The sequence below is a fragment of the Bolinopsis microptera genome, chromosome 1 (genome assembly GCF_026151205.1).
Source record: "Bolinopsis microptera isolate Bmic1 chromosome 1, MBARI_Bmic_1.0, whole genome shotgun sequence".
In the NCBI taxonomy this organism is placed as follows: domain Eukaryota; kingdom Metazoa; phylum Ctenophora; class Tentaculata; order Lobata; family Bolinopsidae; genus Bolinopsis; species Bolinopsis microptera.
Window position 1 is genome coordinate 20,003,189 of NC_087072.1, and position 16,692 is coordinate 20,019,880.

General features: G+C 37.8%; 1 protein-coding gene across 1 annotated transcript in view; it reads left to right on the plus strand.

The window, feature by feature from the left end:
- Window positions 1-16,692, plus strand: part of LOC134826162 (TBC1 domain family member 12-like) — a 63,850-nt gene that overhangs the window by 23,218 nt on the left and 23,940 nt on the right. The window lies entirely within an intron of this gene.

Genomic DNA, 16,692 nt, shown 5'->3' on the forward strand with positions numbered 1-16,692 from the left:
CCGTCAATAATAAAATGAAAATTGATAAAATAAAAGGTTATTTGCATTTAAAATATTCATTAAAATGTTGTAGGTTTACAACCTACCAGGACGCGCGCCGAGTTGGACTCGATATTTTACAAGTATCACTCTTTAATTAACATGTCTAAAAATATAAAATTACAAAATCTAATTGTTAAACATTTCAAAAGATTTTATTTCAAAATTTAGTTTGAAAGACTATGCACATGCTTACCTGGGGATCCCAGGTTATTACATTTATGTTTATAATTATATGGATTAGTTGGAATGACAGGCTGAGCGCCGCTCAGTAATGAACATGTTAGCTTTTTTAATTTTGTTGTTGTTGTAAAGACCCGTATAGAGCCACCTCTAAGGGCTTTGAGACAGTTTATTAAATATAATATAATAATCAATAATATCGAAAGTCGTTTCAAAATATTTTCAAACTCAAAGTTGAAATCACACTCACACTAAAAAGATCAATTGTTTTGTCAAATAGTAAAAATTAAAAAAAAAAAAAAAAAAAAAAAAAAAAAACTCTCGACACATTACAGTACGTAAGCATGATTAGCATCAGCATGCCTTTCATTTTATTTGTACCACTTAAGTCCCAGAACCTTTTATCTTTTAATCCTGCTATAGTTTGTTATAATATACGGCTATTCTAATTTCTAGAAATTTTCAAGCGTGACGATGAAAATTTTATCGCGAGAATTATCTTTAAGATTTTGTGCATTAAAAAGCCGCGCGGAGTGGGGTAAGGCTTGCTGTTATCAGCGCTTTGGCAGTGAAAAATATGCTGAAATATGTCAGTCCATTAAGCGAACGTTGTTTATTACTGCTCGTTTATTGTGTGTTTGCTGTCGTCCTATGTTATGTTATGTTATGATATGATGTCATGATTTAGCGATTATTGGTCGCTGTATTACTCAATCATCCCTCATCTATTGGACTTCCTCAAACCAGGTACGTTGTGTAGCAGAAATGCTGGCCAGCTGTCCTCTGAGTTAGCTAGTGTTGACTGTTGCTCAAGAAGCACGCGTTTTACGTTCGATTTGTAAATATTTATTGAAAATAAGCTAGGTAGGGACGTGATGTTCTTGTTGGTGTCTGTTAGAGCTAGTAAAGGTCCTTTAAAAAAGATGGATGCTTTGAAACATCGGTTATTGTACGTATCTAGCCATTCGCTACTGTTCTCATGATTTGAACCATGCGTGGGTATGTTATCTGGAAACAAATTTCTAATTGATACAGGTACTGTGTTGGGAAAGTGCTTCATGCGGTGCATTAATGTAAGCGCATTCTTTACGATGATGCCGTGTATTGTCAAAATCTCAAATTTGCAGAATGTTTCTCTGGTGTGAGCTGGCAATTTGCCGTCTTTGTAAAAGTAATTTACATATCCTGGCATAACCATCCGCATTCCTTGCTTTTGTTTACGGAATAATGTCTCAATGTGACATTTTGCCGCGAATCCCCAGGCTAACGAGCAGTAGTTAACATGTGCCTCAATAAAACTATGGTAGAGTTGTAGTCGCACTTTTAGGGGCAGATGTCGTTTTAATTTGAACATGATGCCTATGTACCTACTCATTTTTAATCTTACCGCTGTGATATGTTTACACCATGTTAGTTTCTCATCAATTATAACACCCAGAAACCGTGCCTCAGTAACCCGTTCAATGTTTGTTCCAGATATGTTGAGACTTATTTTGGAATAATATACTTTACGGTTACTGAAGACCATATAGTGGGTCTTCTTCAGGTTTAAAGAAAGCCCGTTGCTTCTTACCCAATTCACTAGAAGTGTTGCAATCATAGAGAGCTTACTTTGAATTTCTTCCTCGTTATGGCCCGTGACTATAATATTTGCATCATCGGCGTAAAGTATGAACTTGGCCAGGTCTGAGATTCCGGGGAGGTCGTTTATATAGATGACGAAGAGTAGGGGGCCCAGAATAGAGCCTTGAGGAATACCATAATTGATCGTCTTGGGACTGGAATCAACCCCGTTGACTGTGACGAACTGATGACGATCGTGAAGATAGGAGTCGAACCAGCTTAGTGCTATACCTCTAATTCCGTAGTGTTCCAGTTTTTTAAGCAAAATTTTATGTTCAAGTAGGTCGAAAGCTTTGGAGTAGTCTAACAGTAGGAGCACCGCAATTTGTTTCCTGCCAAGGTAATGAAGGATAGAGTTCTGTGCATTAAGAAGAGCATGCTCGCATGACATCCCCGGTCTAAAGCCGTATTGGCTTTCGAACAGAGAGCCGTTTTTATCAAGAAATTCAAGGACTCTAGTGTGCATTAACTTTTCGTAAATTTTTGAGAATGAGCTAAGAAGAGATATGGGTCTATAGTTAGTGACATCTGTCTTACTACCTCCCTTGTGGATAGGGATTACGCGTGCAGTTTTAAGAGCAGTTGGAAATATGCCCTGTGTAAATGATGAGTTTATGATAGTAGAAATCACACCGGTGAACTTGCTATCATGGTTTGCGACTTTCATCGGCCCAATTTTGGTATCCAGTGTTGACTTATTCTTAAATTTTAGAATCACTTCACTCACCTCAGTTGGTGTTACCGGCCTAAGATACATCGAATTCGATGTTGGGTTCCTAAGATATCTACTAAAACCCCCAGGATCAAAAGTTTGTCTAGCACTAATCTGTGCTTTAATGTTTGAAGCTATATTTGAGAAGTAGTTGTTAAATTTTGCTGCAACATCGGTGCCATTGCTGATAATAGATCCGTCGTCGCATTTCAGTTTTATAGAATTTTTTTCTTTCAACTTCCTGTTCAACAGCGTGTTAATCATTTGCCATTGCTTTTTAGAGTTCTCACAATGCTCGTCAAAAAATTTCTTATAATATTTTGCTTTAGCTAAGTCAATGTGCTTGTTGCAGAATTTATCAATTTTTTCATACGCTTCATCATTGGCCTTGGTTGAAGTTGTGATTTTTAGGTGGTGGAGCTTATTCCTTCGCGCACACGCATCCTCTAGCCAGGGAAGAATCCAAGGTTTTGGATCTCTTCGTTCATTTTTACGCCGCGGCCTGGATTTGTTCAAGGGGTATGCCTCAACATAATGTTTGGTGTAAATTTCACAAAATTTTTCGTACTGTACTTCACAATTTTCGTGTAAACTCACTTCACTCCAGTCCTCACTTTCGATCAAACTTTGAAATTTAGCATTGTTAGCTTCGCCAAATCTCCGTGCCTGTTTGATACTTGGTTTTTTACTTGTAACCCTCCCGCATGGCCCCTCTCTGTCCCCAAGTAGAAGCGTAGTAAGGGTGGCTAGGTGGTCTGATACGTGTAGAGTAAGCACCTGACAACTTGCCGTGTTCTTGATGTCATTAGAATACACGTGGTCTATGAGTGTTGCACTGTGGTCTGTAATTCTGGTGGGCCTTGAAATCATTTGAACGAAACCGTAGTTTTCAAAAGTTGCAACAAGGTTCTGACTGTGCACGTCCTTATCGTATTTTATTAGATCAATATTGAAGTCACCCGTGAATAAAATGTGTTTACGTGAGTGCCTGTCTAGGCTTCTAAGTACATTATCTAGCAGTTTCATGAACTTATCAACATTACGCGATGGTGAGCGGTAAACATTGATTAGTAGCTTGGTCTTGTTAAAACCTTTGCAGTTGTGGATTTTTATAAATTGGAATTCACCACTTGTTTCTTCCTCACAGCTGAAGTTTGGCCTGTACTGTTCTATTTGCTCCTCTGTACATACCTGTCTATTTACGTATAACACCAGTCCACCCCCACGGCCAGATGTACGTGCTGGTTCCTGTAATATCGGCTCATGAAATCCCTCTAGAAGTATGTCATTAATACCGTTAGGTAGCTTACTTAGAGCACAGTTTGTTTCATTGAAACTCAGTATATCGTAATTTAGATACGTGTGAATTTCTTCTCGGAAATGAGTTATGTTTTTGTGTAAAGATCGTACGTTTAATGAAAATACTTTTAGTTCATTGGTTTTTGATGGTGAGATATGGACTTGTTGAATGTACTCACATCTTGTTAGCATTTCACTAAGATCTTTCCAATACATGGAGTCGTGCTCAAGTTCCTCTATTTGGTTTCCAATTGAATTTATGAGGCTGGATTTATTGTAAGGGTTGTAAGTGTGCCGGATTGAGGAGGAGTTATAATCATCATTTAGATCTATACTGCTAGTGCTGTAACCAGGTATGTTTTCTACGCAGCATTTGACGCATCCTAGCTCATATCTATAACACTTCTTGTGGACTGCTAGTTCACACCAATCACACTCTCTCACATTTCTTGAAGAGTAAGACCAGCCCAGACAACTGTGACATTGCTGCTTGTATTTTTTTGAAGTATTGTGCGAATCTAAGATACATTCATCGCAGGCTCTTATTGGCAAAATACTACTAAGGCATTCGTAGCAGGTCCAATAAGTTTTAGCTAGTTCATCGGCTTCTAATTTAGTTAACTTTTCACATTTGTAATGTTTCAATCGTTCGCACAGTGCACAGTAAAGATGAGGGTGGTTCTTTGGGATCCGTTTTTCACATTTGTCACAGTGGTTTGGCCTGATCTGGTCTACATAACTCGCACATGGTTTCATAGATGAACAATGAGTAAAAGTAAAAGTAAAAGTAAAAATAAAATGATATGATGTTTAGTATTAATATAGCACGTAATCCTATCAGGACTGTTTAGCGAGGACTGCTCAGCCCTGTTTGTAAATCAGCCCGTGATTTCCTAGTTTCCTGTACCTATACCTTAATACCTCCTGCAGTTAATTACCTCCTGCTGTTCTAACTGTTCTGTTCTTAACTATGAGAAAACTTTACTTTTACTTTGCAATTATGTAAACACTGTACAGGGTGGGGCGACCGCTAATCTAATGTTAGTCTAATGTTAGTCGTCTACTGTCAGTTGTGTAATGTACAATGTGTAGTGTGTAATGTAATGTACAATGTATAAAGAAGAACGCAGCTGTGTGGCGAGGTTTTAAGTTTAATCAAGGACTATATATAACGAAAAATTGAGCTAAGATAAGATATAAGATAAGCGATTTTATCGATGTTTATTTTTCCAAAATGAAGATGAGAATTAGTTGCTTAGATTTGGTAATTCTTTTGTTTCGTTGCGAGATTGTGGCAAGCATAGAATTAAGTTCTGGGACCAAAAGTGGTATGTTGTTCAGAATAAAATTTAGCTCATATCTCATGGTATGTTATTCAGAATAAAATTTAGCTCATATCTCATAGTACATGATAATATCTTGTTACAACACTCATTTGCAGTAAAACTCTTCAACTATACTAATAAATTGACGGCGTAGTGGCAATGGTCCTTGTCTAAAGCCGAGTAAAACGCGCATTTTATCACGCGACTTTATCGCTAAATATTTTTTTTTAAGGGGGAGTAATGTCAAGGGACATATTGTGATTGATTGATCTAATGATATATTTGATAATATTGTGATTGAGTAATCTAATGATATCATTGATAATACATTCTAACAATTAACTTATACAGGATGCTATCTGTATCTGGAATCAGTGTGTATCATTTGTAAAAGACCATTGTAACCAACTGACAGTGGCAAAGAAGGACATCATGAGAAAAAATGCTATGTTAAATTGACCGAAAACAATAGCTCCAATAGCTCTAGCTCCAGCTCCAGAGGATATAATAGCCCCAGCCCCAGCTTGAGAAGGTCGAATAGCTCAAGTTCCAGAAGTTCTAGTAGCCCCAACTACTTCAAGTTGCCAAAGAAGAACAATTTATGACTATATGGCATCATCTCAGTGAACAATGTTGAGAAGGACGTGGACATACTATTTGACAGCGGAGCAGGAATATCAGTGATGAGTAAGGAACTGTTTCCTGAATTAGTATCCACCAAGTCCCATAAGGTTTATGGGATTGGAGGTGTTGAATATGCTGGAGAACCAGTTGAATGCAGGATTCTTATCAGTTCAACTTGGGAGACAAAGCATCTGGTCAAACCTCTGCCAATTCCTGACAGGGAGAATTTGTTGATTTTGGGCAGAGACTTTTTGCAACATTTTGGAACCACTGAATTTGACTGGACAAATCAGAGAGTGAGAATTGGAGAAGACTGGGTTTTCATGGTCTCCGAAGATCATACCAAAGATATCACCAGTATCATCAACAGATGTAAGATTGGTCAAGACCTGGCTGAAAATCAGAAAGAAAGCATCAAATTGTTGTTAGAAGATTTTTGCCAAGTTTTTGTCAAAAACAGCAAAGCTCCAAAGTTGTGCACCACTGAACTTCATCGTATCTTTAGTAGAGACGACCGTGTTAGTAAAGACAAGGTACGTAGAATTCCTGACAAATGGAAAAATGAAGTTAATCAACAAGTGATTGAGATGTTAAATAATGGAATTATCCGCCCTTCTAAATCTCCATACAATAGTAACCCTCTTCTCGTCACTAAACAGGACAATACTAAACGATTTGTCATAGATTTCCGTAATTTGAATAAGAATACGATCCAAGATTCTTATCCCCTGCCTGACGTGAATGATATGATTGATGCTTGTTTGAACTGTAACTACTTTACCCAACTAGACCTCGCTTCAGGTTACTGGTGTTTGGAGGTACATGAAGATGATAAAAAGAAAACTTCATTCAGCGTGCCTAATGGTAAATATGAATTCAATCGTATGCCTTTTGGACTTAAAAATAGCCAAGCAACTTTCCAAAGGAATATGGATAAAATGATCAATGATCTTAAAGAAAGAGATATTGATGGAGTTGGAGCATTTAGTGATAATGTTTTCATATTTTCAGAAACATTCGAAGAACACCTCTATGCGCTAACTGCAGTGTTAGAAGAGGTAGAGAGGTACAACCTGTCATTGAAACCCGAGAAGTGTGAATTTGGATTCAAAGAAATAGACTTCCTAGGATTTCATATCAGACACAATGAAGTGTTACCCAGAAAAGACAATGTTCAAAAGTTGATTGACTTCCCGATCCCTCAAACTAAAAAGCAGGTTCAAAGACTTTTAGGTATTGGTAACTTCAACAGACGTTTTGTCCCCAAATATGCAGAGATAACAAAACCTTTAACCATGATTCTATCAGATAAAGAGAAGTTTGTCTGGGGTAATAAGCAGCAACAAGCTCTAGATCAATTGATAGACAGTCTCACCAAAGCACCAGCACTAGGGTTACCAGATTTCTCAAAATGTTTCTACATTCAATCAGATGCATCAGAAATCTCAGTGGGAGGAGTCTTGTTTCAGAAAGATGATAAAGGCCGGAATATCACGCTAGGATATCATTCCAAAACCCTACAGAAATGTCAGAGAAACTGGAAGGTAACAGAATTGGAGCTATTTGCTATCAAAGAGTGCTCAAGAAAGTGGGATGTGTATTGCTCAGGCAAAGTAATATTTATTACTGACCACGAGCCGTTGAAATTCATCCGTAATCACCAAGACAACAGAGGAAAGATTGTTAGATGGTTGTTAGAGCTTGAATCAATTGATTACACTATTGAGTACATCAAAGGAGAAGATAACGAGATTGCTGATGCCCTAAGTAGAGTAGAAATCAGAGAAAATCCTGTAAGCACAGAAGCGGATGGAGACGAGTATATCTATCATACTGATGATAAAACTGACTCAAAATACTGTGATATTGAAAAGATTAAAAAGTTTCAAAAGGAGGATAAAGCACTGCGATTTGTAGTGAAAAAGCTTGAAGAACAAAAGAAAATAAATAAAGGTCCGTTCAGGAACATCAGGTTTCTCCACATTGAAGATGATGTACTGAAAAGAGGAGAAAGAATTGTCATCCCAGAAAAGCTACAAAGAGAAGTTGTAGATGAACTGCATGGACAATATCACTCAGGAGCAGAAAACACAGTGATTATGGTGAAGTCAAGATTTTGGTGGAGACGGATGACTAGCCAAATCGAAAACTGGGTACGTGACTGCCAATCCTGTGCTGCCTGTAAAAGACAAAAAACTCCTAAAGCGGAACTAATAATTACACCTGCAGTTCCAAATCCAAGAGAATCGATCAGCATAGACGTGGCAAGTATGCCAATATCCCCACGAGGAAAGTGCTGTTTCCTTTTAATTGTAGACTTAGCTACAAGATTCATCTCAGTAGCAGCACTCAGTAATCAGAAAGCTGAAACTCTGAAACAGGCATTGTGGGACAAGTGGCTGTCTATATTTAGCATCCCAATAAAGCTGAGATCAATCAATCACAATATGTCCCTTGACACCACAACGAACACATTTTCTTTTGCTGCATCGGTTGGCATAGTGACCGTTTTCTAGGCATATCCAACATTTTCTGTCTTTGCCATTATATCCATCAGCTTGTGAGTTGGGTTTGTTGTACATAACAATCTGTTCGTCCTCACCATCATTGTTTTGGTCGTCCTCTTCTTGAAACATTCCCAGCATCCCTTGAACATTGTGCAAACCCTCTCTCAGTTCTTCTGCCCATCTTGGCATTTCATCTGCAACAAATACATCAAAATCTTCTTTCTCTTTCTTGATGATTTGAGGTGTACTTGTGCTTTTCTTTAGGGTAGTCAATTTATCTTTCGCAATCTTGAAAATTTCTACCACTGCTGCTGCATCCATGTCCGCTTTGAATTTGTCAGCATTGTCATCATAGATTTGCTCTCCATCTGGTATGACTTTCAAGTACTTCAGCAGTAGCATGTCAGGTGTTATTTTGGCTATATCTGCTTCGCTTTGCAGTAAGAAGAAATAACTGACTATGTCTGTATATGATCTTGATGCTGGCTTCAGGTCCCAAAACTCATTCACACTTGATACTCTTCCCACTGTCCCATCTATCAATTCTTCTAAAAGACTAAGTGCTTTGTCTAGGGTATCTTCTTTGATCGCAGTTTCGGCTAAGAGAACATAGCTGCTGAATACATAAGCCGGTATCATGCTCTTCTTCTGAGCCTCTGTCAGCGTCGCTGTAGCAGCCAGGTATCTCCTCTTCCATTCTCTCACAGACTGTCCCACTGTTAGGTGTGGTATTGGAGTTTGTGCCATCTTTACTTTATAACGAGAGGATGTTAATGTCAGTTGGTTACAATGGTCTTTTACAAATGATACACACTGATTCCAGATACAGATAGCATCCTGTATAAGTTAATTGTTAGAATGTATTATCAATGATATCATTAGATTACTCAATCACAATATTATCAAATATATCATTAGATCAATCAATCACAATATGTCCCTTGACAGTATGCAGTGTACCCAGCAGTCAGTCATTGCTGATTTCCCCGCGTGGTTCAGGTGTAAGCCGTCACGTGACAGGTGAGGAAGTCCGAAACATATGTTCTCAAAGAGTTTGAAATTTGGAGTTCTGAGTGACAGTTTGAGAAGTAATTCATTGAGATAGTTAATGCGTCTGTTCATGTTGTTGTAAGGATCAGCGGACATGGAGAGGTTTGTGATGCAGTCAAAGAGGAATTGTGTTTTGTATTTTTGCACGAAATGTTTCAGGTGGTTGTGCAGTGTTATCGGGTTAGCTGCGGAGACTTTCATCATGTCATTTATGCCTGCTGATATCAAAACCACGTCAGCCTGTTCGATGGATTTGCTGTGCTCATGGAGATCACGCAAAAAGAAGAGGTTCTCTCTAAATGCGATAACAGGCTCACGGAATAAGGAACAGTCAAAGGACGCATTCTTAGAGTCTGATAGTATGAGGACCTTTTTAGGTCGGCTCGCAGTGCTGGCAGGGTTGCGTGGCGGCCTGGTTGATCTAGCAGAGTGATCTAGAAGAACTCGACATGTGATGCTGATTCTAGGCCCAGTAAAATCAGATTCTTGAATGGGTGGAACGCCCCAGTGACATAAATTTAAAAAGGGACTAGGAATCCAGTCTGGAAAGAAAAAACGGCTACCATATATTTTTAAAACGACTACCATAAATTTTTCGGCCGCTCCGCGGCCGGATAACGATTTCATTTTACTTTGCTAGTTATATTACAGAGGTTTAGTTATTCATTAGTATAGTTATTAATTCATTAGTATAGTTATTCATAATTGCCAAAAGATTGTGAAAGAATTCCTTTCCGGGTCTCGAACTCGCGATCTGCTAATGTAGTAACGATGGATTAACCAACTAGGCTACGATTTCATGTACGCTTTCGTAATATTGACATATACGTCTTCGCGCGTTCCTGCAACTACCATACTACCATACTACCAAACAGTCCATACTACCATACTGGTAGTAGGAAAATCTTGGATCCTGACAGAAATATCTTGGATTATTTGGTAACGCGCAAGTTAAGCGCAAGAACTAGGATCCTGACAGGAATCTGGCATTTGCGCTCGATTCGAACATCTTCTCGGATAAATATAGAATTAAAGTACAGTGCGCGGCGTTACAGTGTGTAACAACCGAGAGCGACTATTTTAAAGTTGATTTAATAATTTTTTTGACAAAAATTAGTCGGCGTGGCTATGGAAATTAATATGGCTAGGAATTAGATTCTTAGATTCCTCACTTTATGTCACTGGGTGGAACGCTGTGATCAAACATGTCTTGGCTGGCACGTGACATAGCATACAGAGAGCCGTGGTGTGGTGTAAGTTCTCCCTTGCCATAACCGAAGGCTAGTTTCCTCCGAAAGGTAATTGGGCGGGATGCCCCCAGAGAGATGGTCATAATGAGGCTTTCAGGGTCTATTGAGTCTTCGTTATCACTGTGTGGGGGAATACTGGACGTGTGTTTGTCGTATTTAGTGACCATAAAACTGTTGTAGTGATGAGTTTGGTCGGGGGCAAGTGTTTTAAAGTGTTCAACAATTTGTTTGAGATACGGATTCGTGCTGATGTCCCGTGGACTGTGTGACCCCCCTGCGTACTTGTAGGGTACGTCCCCATAGTAGGCCACTTTCCTATTACTGAATGTGCGGTCATAATCCGTGTCGGCGTCTAACAGGTCAGGTGTGAAGCTTTCAAACGGTGTACCGGGGAAAGTCAAATAGGCAAGGCCAAGGAAAGTACCTGTGTTCTCCTCGTTACCCGTATCAGTGTGTGTTGTCTGCTGGACTTCAGTTATCAGTGTAGTCGCGTGCTGGATGCTTTTCTTAAGCTGTTCCATCTGTGCAGCAGCTTCTTGTTCGTGCCTCGTAAAAATTGATATTAGTTCACTAGTGTTGCGAGTCAAGTCCTTGTTGTAAAACTCAACCTCAGGTGCAATACGCTTTTCTAATGCGTTTTGGAGTTTCCTCTCTGTATTTCGTTCATTCAGAGCTTTCTCGTCAAGAACTAGAGCTAGTTCATTGCGCATTTGTGCAACTGAGAGGTGGCGGTCGCGAATTAACTCAAGGCATAGTCCAGGTGTGAAGGTGTATAGGTTTGTGGTTTGAGTTTCCCGGTTTGTGGTTTGAGTTTCCCGGTCAGTAAATTCGCCTGGAAAATGTTCAACTTGCGTACCTGCTTCGAGAGTGTTTGCTAGGTAGCCCTCTTGAGTACTGGTAGCGGTGGGCGGCCCGCTACCTAGCAGCCCGGGAGTAGTCGTCTTATCTTCCGTCTGAAGTTCTCCATCAGGAAGGTCCGTAGTTGTAGTGTCCGTTTCGGCCATGGTGTGCAGTATAGTTGGTAAAGTATAAGCAGTCGCCCACGATGTACGAGCTTATCAGCTGCTCATTTAAAACGCACACAAATATGATAAGACAATAATAGTTTAATAATAATTTGTTAGTCGGGCGGCATTTGCATTTTTATTTAGGTTGTATACTGGACCTAACAAGTTTATTATCAGATGTCTATTTATATTTATTATGATATCATTATTCATTCTAATGGCAACAGAATTTAAATTTTGTTTTCCTTAAATTTTGTTTTCCTTAAATTTCGTTTTCCTTAAATTGCAAATGTTAAATTTTTGTTTTCCATAAATTTTGTTTTCCTTAAATTTTGTTTTCCTTAAATTTTGTTTTTCTTAAATTTTGTTTTCCTTAATTTCGTATTCCTTAAATTTTGCTTTCCTTAAATTTTGTTTTCTCTAATTATCAGCTTCACTACCAACTGAAACATGTCATTTGTATCGTTAAAATTTTTCAACATGATGTTTGGGCTTGCATGGCATTTGTGGCTTTATACTATATAGTCAACTATAGTACTATTATATTTCACTAATCACTGCATTTTTGTATCTAAATGATATTATTTTATATGAATTTGTTTAAACTGTGATCCCAAATTTGCGATTTAATAGCGATTTCGATTTTTAAATTTTTTAGAAATAAAATTAGTCTGTAACTAGACAATATTTGGTTTTGTCGTGATTTTGTCGTGACTTTAGCTTTGTCCTGAAATATGTCGTGCATACAAATATGCGAAATATGCCATGATACAATTGACCTGGGAGTAGCAGAACGTTATCATTGCCACTACTAAAATTTTCTTTAAAAAGGAAAAAAGTATGATTTTGCCAACCATCCCCCCTACAGCTTTTTGTACCTCAAGTACTTGTTTACGTTAACCAAAGGCGTTAACCCAGTCGAGTTTGTCAGGATATGGTATATATTATACAATAAATTAAATCAAGTGATGCAATTGTCAGAGCACAATCGTAAATCCTGAGCAATAGATACTATCTATCCCTTGTAGCTCTTCTCCTCAGGTATCAGGTTGAAGGAGACATTGGATATAGGGGCGGTCCATGCCTTCTTTGCCTTTCCACGTACACGTCTCTAACTGCTACTAGCACACTCCTCATTATATCCATGCTCAGGTGTGTCCTGATGTTACACATCACCTGGCTGGCTGTAGTCCTCCTTGGTCTTGGTCGCTATCGAGAAAAGACAATTTTTTTGAGAAAAGACAATTTTATTATTTATCACCAATTCAATACATAATCAATAAATATATATCCGAATAAATTTGATTAAAAATTAAATGATACAAGTATGCTAGCAGCTAGCGCGCTTATATTTGATAAATATTCACGCTGTTAAAATGGGTTTTACCACACCGCCACTCACATTAGCACAGTTGGTGAACGGACCCAGGCGCTGTTAAGCTTTTATGAGCCCTGGTTGACTGCTGAGAGTGGCGAAGGGGCTGATATTAATTTTATCTTAGTTTAACCTAGATTCCAATAAAATTTTAGTTTTGTGTTATATTTATATGATTTTTATGCGATATTTAAGTTACAGCTGCTCGCAATACATTATTGCTTAAAAATTGTTAAATATGCTCGCTATACGCTTAATTTTAAATACCGTATGTATATATACATATCAGCTCATAATACCAAATAACAATAATAAATAAATTAAAAGCATTGAAGAGGTCCAAAACCAATTCAAGCATGACACAAAGTTGAATACATTTTCATCGGAAGCTGCAAGCTTATTAACGTTTGATTCCGTACGTTCATGATCCGTTATTATGCATTCACCTTCAGGCGGTGTCGACGGATCATGCGAAAAGGGTTTTTGACAGGCTGAGCCCTTACCATAATTAAACTGAACCATTGCCTGATACGATGTAAACAAGATTGTTGGATAGGTGAGCCGCGCAAGCGCTCGCGCATTTGTGTCGCTCTGACAAATAGCACTTGAATAATTTAGCTACCAAGACGTAAATCGCGCGTTACGTAAAGTATTATTTTTCCCTTCGGATAAAGTGAACGTTACACCCGCGTGTAACCTGCTTTAATGTTTTGTGTGCATGTGTGAGTGTATAATGTAATGATTGAATGAATCTTTTTTCTTTTGTCATTTGTGGTGCATATATGATGTGAGTGACAGGTGTAAAATCTAAAAGATATAAATATAAATGGGGGTCTTTTCATAGGAAAGTGTTGAAGTTTAAGTCCTGCCAGTTAATATTGTCAGGTTGTTGTTGAGCCTTCATGATAGAAAGCTTCAATCAGGATTTAATTGAACCTAGTGAACCTATTTTACCACGTGCATTTGACTGCTCAAGAAACCTATTCCATAAATTTGCCCCTTTACATGCGAAATTGTGAGATGAGTGTGGTGTCACAAATCTGTCATCTCTGAGCTCAGACTTCTTAAAGAGAGAATACATGGATATGGGCTGATGACTCTTCACTATCTTCATTGTTTCAGTAATGCATCTGTATCTATATATGTTATGTACTGTCATTAGTTCCTTAGATTGGAAAATAGGTTTTGTTGATTCTCTAGAGTGGAATTCTGCCCCAAGTATTTGGCAGCGATGTGGCCTTGCTTGTTTATCACCAGTCTTCCTCAAGCTGATACATATAGAACACGGTTTAATGTGAGGTATAGTTGATTCATTGGATATTTGACCTTTCTTGTTTATACTGCACTGGATTGGCCTGCTACGAGAACAAGTTTTAAACTTGTCGCTAAATGCTTCCGAGTCCCCAAATAAGATTCGGACACATTTCTTCTGTGCAAGGAATAGTGGTGAAAGCTTATTAATTGATACACCACCCCATACAGTTATACCGTATCCTAGATGAGATTCAAAAAGAGTGTGGTATATCTGTTTGTACAGCTGGCTGGGGAGGGAGTTTTTTATTCGATAAATACGGCCACATATGCTGTTTAATTTCTTAGTTAGTTTCTCGATATGAGGTGTCCAACTCAGTTTGTCATCAATAATTACACCTAGAAATTTCGTTTCAGTAACCTGTTTGATCGGGATCCCATCAATTTCTAGATTCAAGTCATTTTCAGTATTATCAATGGTCTTACGTTTAGTAGGCGAGAAGTACATGTAACAAGATTTTTTAACATTAATGTGCAGTAGGTTATGGTGCATATATTGGCACACAGAGTCGAGAATTTCATTCGCTATTTTGTATGCTTGTTCCTTAGTTTCAGCAGCTACAAAGATGTTTGTGTCATCTGCAAATAGTACAAATTTTCCTAATGTACTACATCTATAGATGTCATTTATATAGATAAGAAAAAGCAAGGGGCCCAAAACGGATCCTTGGGGTACGCCTAGTTTAACTGGGAGAGGCTCTGATTCTTCACCAAGTACACTAACATACTGGTATCTATTATTTAGATAGATATTTAGATCAACACAGCAAATCTCCTTACGAAACGCTTGGCCTCAGGTGTTACAACCTATTCCTGACCTTAATTGATACACAATAAAATGGAATGTTAATACAAAATAAAACTCGGAATTATAATAAATAAACTGAAATAGAAAGTGTTAATAAATTAACACTAGATATTATAATAATTCACTTACTCACTAACCTCCCTAGACCTGTACCCGATTCACACTATAAACTAACTACTAACTAACTACTAAAATATCACCAAATAATATCCGAACTAAAAGTCTTTACTTCCTACTAAAATATATTACTAAAACTATGTTTATACAAATTACACTTCTTCGTTACTATCTTCTTTCTTCTAGTTGACTACTACTTACACTCCTAGCTACTGTTTACTATATCTTCTTATCTTCGTTCCACACTCCACTACAATACTACACACACACACTAAAAACACCTGAAATATGATTCATAAGTAATACAATAAATATGAATCATTTACAACATAAGAAATATATAAACCTACAACTATCATCAATCAATATAAAAGAATAAACCTAAACTATAGGAAAGAAAAATTTTTAGGAAAGAAAAATTTTTATTTACCACAAAACAATCAATACATAATGTTATATTCATAAATAAATTCAAATTTCAATTTCAAACACATAATATACAGTACGCCGCGCACACAGCCACAATTTAAAATTGATCAGAAATTCGTAGGTCAGCTGTAGGCGCCGCGCACATGATCTATTTAATTGTTATCTTACAATACATGTCAATACATATCTTACAATTACATGTCACATTTCTTAATTTCTAGAGCCAAAATTTCAGAAGCAAAATAATTTAAAAGATATTTCTGTCGTTCACGCAGTACAGGCCGTGAACACTGCGACCTACACAGTGGGCCGCGAAGGGGGGTCATGATAGTTTAGGCATGAAGGAATGGTCTGATTGGTCATATATACTGTTCTTAAGAGTTGTTTGGCCCAAAAAGTCGTTTAAAGACATTTTCAGAGCTCCAGTGTCATCACAAACAAAGTTATTTCGATATTTTGAATTTTCCAAATTTTCAACATTTTCATACGCAGACCCTTTATATCCCTATAATTGATGTTTAATGCGGAATTCTGTGCAGAATGATCATTTCTAGTGGTAATACGATCAGAGAAGGGTGTTTTTTGATCAACTTTATGTAAAAGGAAGCCAATTCAATGCTCCCCAACCCGTGAACACGCGCACATAACGCGCGCGCTTTCAGGAGTTTAATCCACTATTTACATGGTTTGAAGTAACCACAGAGATGGTTATAAGTATACATTTGGGGATAAGATAAGATAGCTGGAAGGAGCTTCTGAAACTGAATTGTGTCTCTCCATAAGTTGTAGACACCAAACTGCAAACTCAATTTTAATTAGCTTCTAGAGTAGATTTTTTTCACTCTCGCCCCAGTGAAAATCAGTTTTTCTGGATTTTTTCCAAAAGTAAGCATTTTGGGCCTTCATGACCTTTATAGTGTCAATATAAACATGTGCATTGCGGTCATTTTAAGCCAAAGTTTGAGTCTCTAAGACCTTCAGAAGCTGAGATACAGATTTCCCATATATGCGAGTAATGAAAAAAATGGGCGTG